We start from the raw sequence: 11,379 nt of genomic DNA, 5'->3' as shown, positions 1-11,379 counted from the left end.
AAATATGTAATAAAGTTGTCACACAAATCTCCCCTCCCCAAGAGATAGCTACCATTAGACACAAACATGTATATGTTTATATGTATATGTGTGTGAATATATATGTAAAACTATTCTATACATACTTATATTTATCAGTTCTTTCTCTGGATGAAGATAGCATCTTCCTTTGTAGAAAATTTGGGTATTTATAACCATCGAAATTACTTATTTGCTCAAAGTTGCTCATAAAACAAAATTGCTGGTACTATATACAGCATTCTCTTGGTTCTGCTCACTTCATTCTTCATTATTTCATGCAAGTCTTTCCATGTTTTTCTTGGATCATTAAGCTCATCATTTCTTATATCACAGTAGTATTCCATCATAATCACATACTTGTTTAGCCATTCCCCAACTGACAGGCATACCCCAAATTTTCAGTTCTTTGCCACCACAAATGCTATAAACATTATAGAACATATAGGTTCTTTTCCTTTTTCCCTAATCATCTTTGGAAATAAACCTAGTAGTGGCATTGTTGGGTCAAAGGATATATATATAGGCAGCTTAATAACTCTTTGGGCATAATTCCAGATGGTTTTCCAAAATGGCTGGATCAACTCACAGTTTTACATCCCCTCCAACATTTCTCACTTTCCCCTTCAATCATTTAGCCAGTCTGATGGGTGTATGTTCTCAGTTTCTATAGAGCACAGTCCCAGTTCCAAATTCAACCTTGCTCTACCCCTACCATCACCCCAGGAGCTCACATCCTAGGCACCTTGGCTTCTTCTATGTAGACCTAGATGGCTATACCATCCAGCCTAAAATCCTGGCTCAAAGGTCACCAAGGTTTGAATTCTTAGTCTCCAGCAGATCACCTTGGCACTTGTAAATGAGAACAAACCACAAAATACAGAAACAAACACCCCAGGCCCATTTCTCTGAGCCACGGGGCAAAGCAAGTCCCTCCCCTCTTATTTTTAGTTCTTCAGTTCTATGAAAAGAGAAAACAAATATTTGACCAATTTTAAAGACACAGGCAGCCAATTAAGGAGACTGCTCCCACCCACATTGTAGGGGACTATGGTACCCCATGCTCAAAAGGTCATTCTGGGTTTTACAGAGAAGGTGCTTAATTGAATAAGTAGAGGACCTTCCTCAGCGGGGAGTTTCCTGGACCAATGAAATCACAGGTCAAATCTCTATCCCCCCTCAATACAATATTGCCAGGGGCAGCTAGGTGGCACAGTGGATAAAGCACCAATCCTGGATTCAGGAGGACCTGAGTTCAAATCCAGCCTCAGACACTTAACACTTACTAGCTGTGTGACCCCGGGCAAGTCACTTAATCCCAATTGCCTCACCAAAAAAAAAAATACAGTATTGCCAGACACTACAGACACAAATGCAAAAATGAAAGTCCCTGCCCTGTAGGTGCTGACATTTTATAAGGGAAGACAATGTGTGTTCCCATATACATAATACATAAAAAAAATTCAAGCTCATTGGGGGAGGGAGGGGGAGAGGGGGGAAGAGAGTCACTACCACCTGGATAGGATCTCAGGTAGAAGATGCTACTTGAGCATTTAACTTTTAAGGAAACTAAGGATTTGAGAAAAAGGTGGGGACAAAGTACATTCTAAGTCTGTGGGACAACTCTGTAAGGGTAGGGAAACAGGAAATGGAATGGCAGCAAGAAGGCCAGTTTGGGGGGCAGCTAGGTGGCACAGTGGATAAATCACTGGCGCTGGATTCAGGAGGACCTGAGTTCAAATTCAGCCTCAGAAACTTGACACTTACTAGCTGTGTGACCCTGGGCAAGTTACTTAACCTTCACCCCCCCCCCCAAAAAAAAAGAAGAAGAGGAAGGCCAGTTTGGTAGACAGTGTGTAAAAATATGTATGTATCTATGTATAGCTATAATACACATATAGACATGCATGTTCACATGTGTGTCTGTATATGTCTATGCATACATGCATGTATAAATATATAGTATTTCTACACACATACATACCCACTGAGGTTTCAATATACATGGTGGATCAGCATAAGAAATTAAATGGGAATTTGGGGGGAGTTTTGTGGAAGTCACAGGCAATACACCAAGGCCAGCAGATGACACAGAAATGCATGAAATATATGTAAAGCATTGTATAATGTCAACATATTTTATCTTTTAATGCCCTAATAATTCACACTTCTCTGGTATGAAAGGAGGATCAAAAAATTTTATAAGGATTTTCCAGATCATGGGGGCACTGTACCCTCACAATGTGAAAGGGGTAACTGTGGTTGTTGTTCAGTCATTTCAGGGATGTCTGACTATTTATGACCCCATTTGGGATCTTCTTGGCAAAGATCAGGAGTGGTTTGCCGTATCCTTCTCCAACTCATTTTACAGAGGAGGAAACTGAGGCAAATAGGGTTAAGTGACTTGCCCAGGGTCACACAGCTATTAAGTGTTTGAGGTCAGCCTTCTCACTTCCAATCCTACCACACACCTTGTTGCCAATACATGGCATGAAGATGAAGAGCTATGAAATTTTAATATATTGTATTCCAAAGAATTCATTCTGTCCACAGAAACAAGTTCCTAATGATACCCTAGCTGAATATGTTAAATTCTGAGGCCAGTCACTGTGCTAGGTGCTTTTGCAAATATTTCATTTGATTCTCATAACACTGAAAAGTAGGTGCTGTTATTATCCCCATTTTACAGTTGAGGAAACTGAGGCAGGCAGAGATTTTTTTTTTTTAAGTGACTTGCCCATGTGTCTAAGGTCATGTTTGAACTCAGGTTTTCCTGAATCCAGGCCCAACAGTTTATCCCCTGTGCTATACAACTGTCTCTAAAAGTTATTCGAAACTCAAAAATGACCTTATATTAAGGAATTAATGGATAGGACTAGTCCTGAGCACTAACTAAACAGCGGGACATAGAATTTCCACGCTGAGGAGTAATGTCATCCTGTTATGTGATGGGAGGCTAAAGATGACCAACCCTTGGTAATCAAGAGACAGTCTGGTATCTGATGGAAATACTGCTAGATTGTGAGTCAGAATATTTGGCACTGATTCCTGTAACTTGTGTCACTATCGGTAAGTTTCAATCACCTCAGTTTCCACCTCTATAGAAGAGAAATAATGATACTTTGATTTTTTGACTTTTCAGGATTCTTGGGAGCAAAATGCTTTATACCTTAAAAGTACTAAAGAATGTGGATTGTGGGCTCTCACCTTTCAGCCCGCCACCTCGTGCCCCTCTGCACGTGGTTTGCCACCGCCATATCCCACCACATGCGTCTGCCGAACACGTCCCCGTTCGTGAGGAAGGTGGCTGATGACACCAGGTCCGCAGGCTTGCGCTGGGAATTTGGTCGTTATGGTCCCACAGCTGATGTGTATGTGTCACTTGATTTCTACACTCGTTGTCCAAGAGGATTTGCTTATGTTCAATTTGAAGATGTTGGTGATGCTGAAGATGCCCTACATAATTTGGACCAAAAATGGATTTGTGGGTGTCAAATAGAAATCTAGTTTGCACAAGGGGATCACAAAACACCAAATCAAATGAAAGCCTAGGAATGGAGAAAGGTATACAGTTCCTCTAGCTATGATGACTATGACAGATATAGACCATCCGATAGAAGCTGAAGTTACAGAAGGGGGAGGTCTAGGAGTAGTTCTTTTGATTACAACTACAGAAGATCTTACAGTCCTAGAAACAGTAGATCTACTGGAAGGCCACTACATAGCAGAAGCCATTTGGACAAAATTGGTCTTTTTTGAGATCTAAATCTAATTCAAGGTCACGATCCAAGTCCCAGCCCAAGAAAGAAATGAAGGCTAAATCACAGAGTAGAAGACATGTGGCCTGAGACTTGATTTGGCTCTTGGTTTTATCCTCATGGAGGGTAATATCACTCCTGCCCAAAGAATCTCCCACCTGGAAAACCATAAGGAAAACTTCTGAAAGTCTGAGAATAAAGAGTAAACTGAACAGAAAACAAAATATGGATTGTTATTAGTCTAGAATCTCATCTTTCCCAAGATTCCCAGGACCAAACAACTGCCAATTAATATAACAGTAGCTGATGCTTTAAAGATTTCAGAGTACTTTTTCAAAGGACAGCTGAATTAGGTAGCTCAGATATGAGTATGTCCTTTTTAAAAGTAAAGAAACTTGAGTCTGAAGAGGATTTAAGTCACACAGCTAAAAAGTAAAAGCACTAGAAATAAAGCCTAGGTCCCTGGACTTCAGATCTCAGATCTCTAAGAAACCATTGAGTCCAACCTTTACCAGGACCAGAATCCCTGCCAAGAATTCTTGCCAACATAATAATCCAGCCTTTACTTGAAGACTTCAGGTATGGGCAAACCTACTACCCTCTAGTCTAGACAGCCAATTCTGCTTTGCCTCTTTGGGGATTTATTAGGGTTTTTTTACTACCATTTCTCATTACTGATTCATATTGAACTTCCATTAAAAACCCTAAATCTTTTTCAGACAATTTCCTACCTAGCTGTAACTCCCCCTGTCTTATATTTCTTATATTTCTTTTTTGAACCAAAGTGTAATGCTTTCCATTTTCCCCTCTTTTGTTTTCATTTTATTAGGTTATACCCAAAGTTCTACCCCATCATGGTCCTGACTCCATCCAACATCCAACATCTTTTTTCTGCCTCACAGTTTTGTGTCATTTGTTAATTTTAAAACTATGTTATCTATTGCTTATCTAAGTCTGATAAAAATGTCAAAGAGCATCGAGGCTGCAGACTAATTTCAAAATGACATCAGACCATTAGGGATTATTCATTGGGTCCAGTACTTCAACCAGTTGTGAATCTACCTAGCCCACCTCAGTATTTTACCTAGTCCACATCTCTCTGTGTGTTCTACAAAAGTAGCAAGAGATACTTTGGTTACAACTCGACTACTCGAGCATTCCCTTCATCCTCCAGTTTAATAATCTGATTTTAAAAAAAGGGGCGGGGGGGTGTTGGAACCTGTTCCTGATGAAGTTTTTTGTGACTATTGCTTTTGTTTCTAGTTGTACACTAATCATCCTTTTAATAATATATTTTAGAATTTTTAACTGAAATCAAAGTTAAGCTCACTGGCCTGTAGTTCCAAATTTAGATGCATTATCAGATCCATTTCTACCTGAATTGTTCTTTACATAAATGCTCTCCATTATTCATTCTGCCCTCTGCTCCATATATTTCTTCATCTGAATGCATAAATTCAAGAGATCCTCCAGCTACAGCATTCTGGTAAAAGGAATTAGGGGGTCATATCAGCACATCTGGATTGGATCACTTTTTCTATTTCATAGAATCACAGTCACCGAATTTCAGAGTTAAAAGGTACATAAGATGCTATCTAGCTTAACCCATCCATGAACATGAATCTCTACAACATATCTAACAAGTGGTCAATAAGCCTTTACTTGAAGAATGCAAGTGAACGTAAGCTCACTACCATCCAAGGCAGTCCCATCTACTTTTGGGACTCTAAAGGTCCTCCCTTACATCTAACCTAAATTTATATCCACACCATCTACCCATTGCTCATAGTTTTGAGCTCTAGAATGAAGAAGAAAAACCTAATACATCTTCCACATTATAGCCAACTATCATATACCATTCCCCTCAAGTTTTCTCTTCTCTGCATTAACCATCCCCAGTTTCAGCAACCAGGCCTCTGTGGCTTGATCTTAAGGCATTTTGTCATGATGGTTATTCTCCTCTGGACTGTCCTTCAACTAGTTCCAAAGAATAATAGATAATAATAGCTAGCATTTATATAGCACTTTGTTGTGCAAAGCCTTTTATGTGTTATTTCATTTGTTCCTAATCTATGTTATTACCCTATCATCTAGTTCTCATATCTTTATCTTGTCTACAAGAATAGTATGAGACTTTGTCAAATGCTTTGCTAAAATCTAGGTAGACTATTTATAGCATTCCCCTCAACTACCAATTTAGAAACACTGTACAAAAAAACAAAAACAAAAAAGGAAATGAGATTATTTTGGCATGATCCCTGATTCCATTCTAGACTTAAAGGGGAAAGGGAACAAATATTTATTAAGTAACTTACTATGTGCCAGTCATTACTCTATGTGCTTTACAAATAATATTTAATTGAATTCTCACAACAACCCTGAGAGGTGAGTACAATTATCACTCTCTATTTTACAGCTAAGGAAGCTGAACCAGACATAGGTTATGTGACTTGCCCAGAGTCACACAGCTAATAAATGTTCTAAATTTCATTTGAAATTAGGTCTTCCTTGACTCCAGGCCCATTGCTCTATCCATTGCATCACCTAGCTGCCTCTAAACCTAGATGCTTAGTTTAAGCATCCAGTATTCACTGAGATGGAGAATGAGATGGCAAACCACTCCTGTATTTTTGCTAAGAAAACCCCAGGGACAGGATGGTCCATGGGGTCATGAAGAGACAGACATGACTGTCTTGATGGAATGACTGAACAATTCTCTTACAGGCAATATGGTCATCACTTTACCTGCCTTGTTACTTATACTGTCTACATTTTTCTATAGACACTTGAATCCAGGGGTCTTACTGCAGTCTCTTTTCTTGGATTTTGTTACCTGTTCATTTCTCTGGGTTTCATCTGTACGGTATCTTTTTTTGGGGGGGGTTGTTTGCTTTTGGGGGGCAATGAAGGTTAAGTGACTTGCCCAGGGTCACACAACTAGTGTCAAGTGTCTGAGGCTGGATTTGAACTCAGGTCCTCCTGAATCCAAGGCCAGTGCTTTATCTACTGCATGATCTAGCTGCCCTGGTATCTTTCTTGATAGATATACATGCATATATACATACACACATGCATGCATACATGCATACACAGACAATTTCTTCCCACCCTTTCTTTTGCAGCCTAAAGAGATTTACAAGTTACCAGGCCAGGGGGCAGCTAGGTGGCACAGTGGATAAAGCACCAGCCCTGGATCCAAGAGGACCTGAGTTCAAATCCGGCCTCAGACACTTGGCACTTACTAGCTGTGTGACTCTGGGCAAGTCACTTAACCCTCATTGCTCCCCCGACACACGCAAAAAAAAAGTTACCAGGCCAGTTTGTTTTGACCATCCTTTGTTAGGTGTATTTCTAACCTTGGCCAAGAGCCCAATATTCTTGCATGTTAAGCTGTGGTCCAGAAATCCAAATTCTGTTTTCAGGCTCTATCTTCTTAACCAGCTGTTCACTTCTCACATCTACTGGCCTCTTTTGAAAACCTGGCCTTCATTTGTCCACAGTGATGGCCAAGGATTCTCCAAAAATTGGGCTGGAACTAGGGACACTTAGTTCTCAATATAACACTCATCCTTACAGCTGCTGGCTTTTTTGGAATTCTTGCTTTTTTTTCTGGAGTCTCTCTGCATGGTAAGAAATTTCATGCATTTTGTGTTTGGCCTGAGTATCAGTGAAATGCTGTTTGTATAACTAATGTAGATCATTCTAATATAAATACAAGAATATCCCCTGTAGGTTGAAGTGCTTCATCTGGATTTCAGAATCCAATCTAAACCTCCCCCATGAGCCAAATCCCAACAAAGTCATAGTACTAAAGACAGATGGAAAATGTAGCATTGAACAATGTAGTCACAGGAATTTTTGTATGAGTTAGTTTCCTTGTTCTGGCTAACATTTGAATGGTGGCTGACCACAGTTAATAGCTGGCATACACTTGGGACAAATAAGGTTTTATTACTCACATTTTTCATTTCTGGCTTCAACACTCTGAATTCACTGGAGCAAAACACTAATACCACCAACATTTCCACAGAGGAAAAAGACACATGGTCAATTTTCAGAAGGGTTAAAAGGAAAATGACTTTGGGCACAAAGGGAAGCCAGTGAGATTCAAGACTTACATATATGCACATATGCAGATACATACATACATAAACACATGCAAATACAGAATACAAACATATGCATATACAAAGCGTACAAATGAATATGCACACACAAATATAATATATACATACAAATACATATACCTATACAAATATTTGAACATACAAATACATATTCATGTACAGACACAGACACAAATACAATGCACAAATGTATACACACACAAATACATATACATACAAATGTAAATATAAATAAATGTATAAATGTGTATACATATACAATTATATACACATATGTGGCAGCTAGGTGATACAATGGACAGAACACCAGAGCTGGAGACAGGAAGACCTGTGTTCAAATCTGGCCTCAAACACTTACTAGCTATGTTACCCTGGGTAAGTCACTTAACCCCTCTTTGTCTCAGTTTCCTCAATGGTGAAATAAGGATAATAACAGTACCTGCCTCCCAAGGTTGTTGTGAGTAACTGGCACATAGTAAATGCTATATAAATGTTAGCTATCATATTTACACACACATGCATACACACATACATATAAGCACCAATATTTTAAAAGCAGATGTAAATAATGAGATCTCAAATCATGCTCTTACTTTAGTATGTAGGGCTCTAAAACAATTGCAAGGCTTCCTGAGGAAAAAAAAAATCCCTTCAAATAAGACATGCAATTTTCTTTAGATCCATGGTTTCCAGGGCTATCTCTAGAGCACGTGTAGGACAGTGGATAAAATGCTGGACTTGGAGTCAGGAAGACTTGGGTTCAAAACCCAACTTAAATACTTATTAGCTGTGTGCCCCTGAGCAAATTACTTTAACTCTCTGGGCCTCAGTTTCCATATCTTGAAAATGAGGGGATTGGACTTAGTGGTGTCTAACATCCCTTCAAGCTCTGAATATATGAGCTCATAATTTATGTATGATCCAATAAAAGATGCCACCTCAGGGGTAGCTAAGTAGCACAGTGGAAAAAGCACCGGCCCTTGATTCCAGAGGACCTGAGTTCAAATCCAGCCTCAGACACTTGACACTTACTAGCTGTGTGACCCTGGACAAGTCAATTAACCCTCATTGCCCTAAAAAAACCAAAACACAAACAAACAAAAACAAAACAAAACAAAAAAGATGCCAACTCAAAAGAATTCAGAAACTGTGTATCTTTGATCCTTTTAGCATCTTACATAGAGCTGAAAGAAACCTTAGGGACCATTACAATCCCCAAACTTAATAGATACTAAAGTCTAAAAGAGTTAAAGGACTTCCGCAAGGTCACGCAGAGAAGAGTGTCAAATTTGAACCAGATCTTTTGACTCTAGAGCTATCACTCTTTTCACTAAAAATGGTTAATCAATGTTTATTATTGATTGAATCACTGTACCACCCTGATTTCCAGCCCACAGGGGTGGGTGTCTCTTCCTGATTTTGTTGCCAATCCTCTTTGGCACAGCATTCCTGACCCACATGGTAGGGACCATGGGACCACACAGGTGACTTTGTTCATACTTGCCTTTTTAGGAAGAGATAGAGCACATGTGTCCCTCCCAAAATGCACATACTCAGTTCCATGGGAAGTGCGCCAATCTAATTCCCACTCCAAAATAATGTTATTCACTTTTCACAGGTATGCTGTAACTGTGTAGGTTTGTAAAAGATTTGTTTATGCTGAAGGAATATTTGGCTGCTCTCTTTTATAATCCTGTGAGCGTGACTATGCTATTAGATGAAAAAAGCACTAAAGTTCAGGGCTAAAACTATGATAGAGTGACTGGGAATTTGCCACAGGTAACTGACACTATTTGTAGCCCAGCAACATAAAAATAACAAACCTTAGCATCTACTTGGATAAAGTAGAAATCTACCAAATGGTAGGCCTGGGTGACTTCTTCACATATCTAGATCTGTTCTTCCCTTCCATCAGTTGAGGACACACTTTATGCCACTTTTCCTGGGCTAAATTGATAATAATTCCTCTGGCCAAAATTATAGCTGCCAAGGCTATAAGAAATAAATAATAATAATAATAATAATAACAATAGTTGATATTTAAATAGCACTTTAAGTTCTGCAAAGCATTTTCACCATGAAAATATGATCAAGTAGGTGGTCAAAGTATTATTGCTTTCATTTTGCTGATAAGGAAACAGTTTGAGGGGGCAGCTAGGTGGCAAAGTGGATAAAGCACCAGCCCTGGATTCAGGAGGACCTGAGTTCAAATCTGGCCTCAGACACTTGACACTTACTAGCTGTGTGACCCTAGGCAAGTCACTTAACCCTCATTGCCCTGCCCCCCCCCAAAAAAAAAGTTTGAGGAAACAGTTTGAGACAGGTTAAGTAGTTTGCCCATTGGCAAACAGCTAGTAAGTGTTGTGGGGTATTCAGGGAGGACTAGCATTTCCAGTGTAAGGGCTTGCCAAGCCCTTTTCAGGGCTGTTTCTCCACCTTTGGTATTCACCTGTTACCCAACTCTAACCTGTGGCTCCAAGTAGCATGCGCAATGACCACACCCCAGTAAACTGTCTCAGAAGGGGGGCTAAACCAGGTTGTGGGCAACCAACAGGCCTGAATCCCATCTGTGAGTTAGAGGGATGTGTACCTCAAGCACATGAAGATGTCCCCAAGCAGAATGGGCAGATGAGAACAATATGTTCCAATGACCACGAAGGTAGCTAATGCAGACACTCTGAAATGCTCAGAGCCTAATCAGACATCAAAAATGCCAAGGTCATCCACTGCATCCTGGGTCATTGCCAATCATCTTGACTTTTGTCTTGACACTGGACTTTGATGATACAGGAAGAGAGAGTGAAGATGAAGTCTTTGTGGAACTCTGCCTCATTTAAATCCAATTCACATACAAGTCAAAGCATCACCCCATGATGTCATTGGTTCTCTTAAAAAATAACCATAGCGAGGGGCAGCTAGGTGGCGCAGTGGATAGAGCACCGGCCTTGGAGTCAGGAGGACCTGAGTTCAAATCCGGCCTCAGACACTTAACACTTACTAGCTGTGTGACCCTGGGGAAGTCACTTAACCCCAATTGCCTCATTAAAAAAATAAATAAATAAATAAAATAACCATAGCAAATGTTACAGCCAGAATTCTACACTAGGTGTTTGGACTTTCTAGGGCTCTTTCTGATACCCCAGATGGCCTCTCTAAAAATAATGGAATCACATAAAATATACCCTCTACATTTTTAAGGGATATGCTCTAATGGTACCTTAAACAGAATTCTAAAAATCCATACTGAACTATGTTGTAGCCAAGACTGTTTCTTTTTTCTTCCCTTGGCTCTACTCACTTACAGATCAACATGTTTTTTTTGGCCAATCCTCCCTATTCTATCTGTAACAGGAAGCAACCCCAGCTGATTTGAAGAATCCCCAACAGCATTCCCAACAGGAAGATTCAAGGAGACTTGGGAGAAAACTGCGGGAAAATAGGAGAATTTTTCAAGCTTTTAGATCCTGGGAGAGTAT

At 39.8% G+C, this 11,379-nt stretch overlaps 1 pseudogene; it reads left to right on the top strand.

Moving 5' to 3' along the window:
- The first annotated feature begins 3,204 nt into the window (after positions 1-3,204).
- On the top strand, positions 3,205-3,866 carry LOC122748289 (annotated as a pseudogene).
- Positions 3,867-11,379: the final 7,513 nt, after the last annotated feature.

The sequence above is a fragment of the Dromiciops gliroides genome, chromosome 1, assembly GCF_019393635.1.
Source record: "Dromiciops gliroides isolate mDroGli1 chromosome 1, mDroGli1.pri, whole genome shotgun sequence".
NCBI lineage: Eukaryota > Metazoa > Chordata > Mammalia > Microbiotheria > Microbiotheriidae > Dromiciops > Dromiciops gliroides.
The sequence above is the reverse complement of the archived record's forward strand: the minus strand, read 5'-3'. Positions and strand labels throughout refer to the sequence as shown.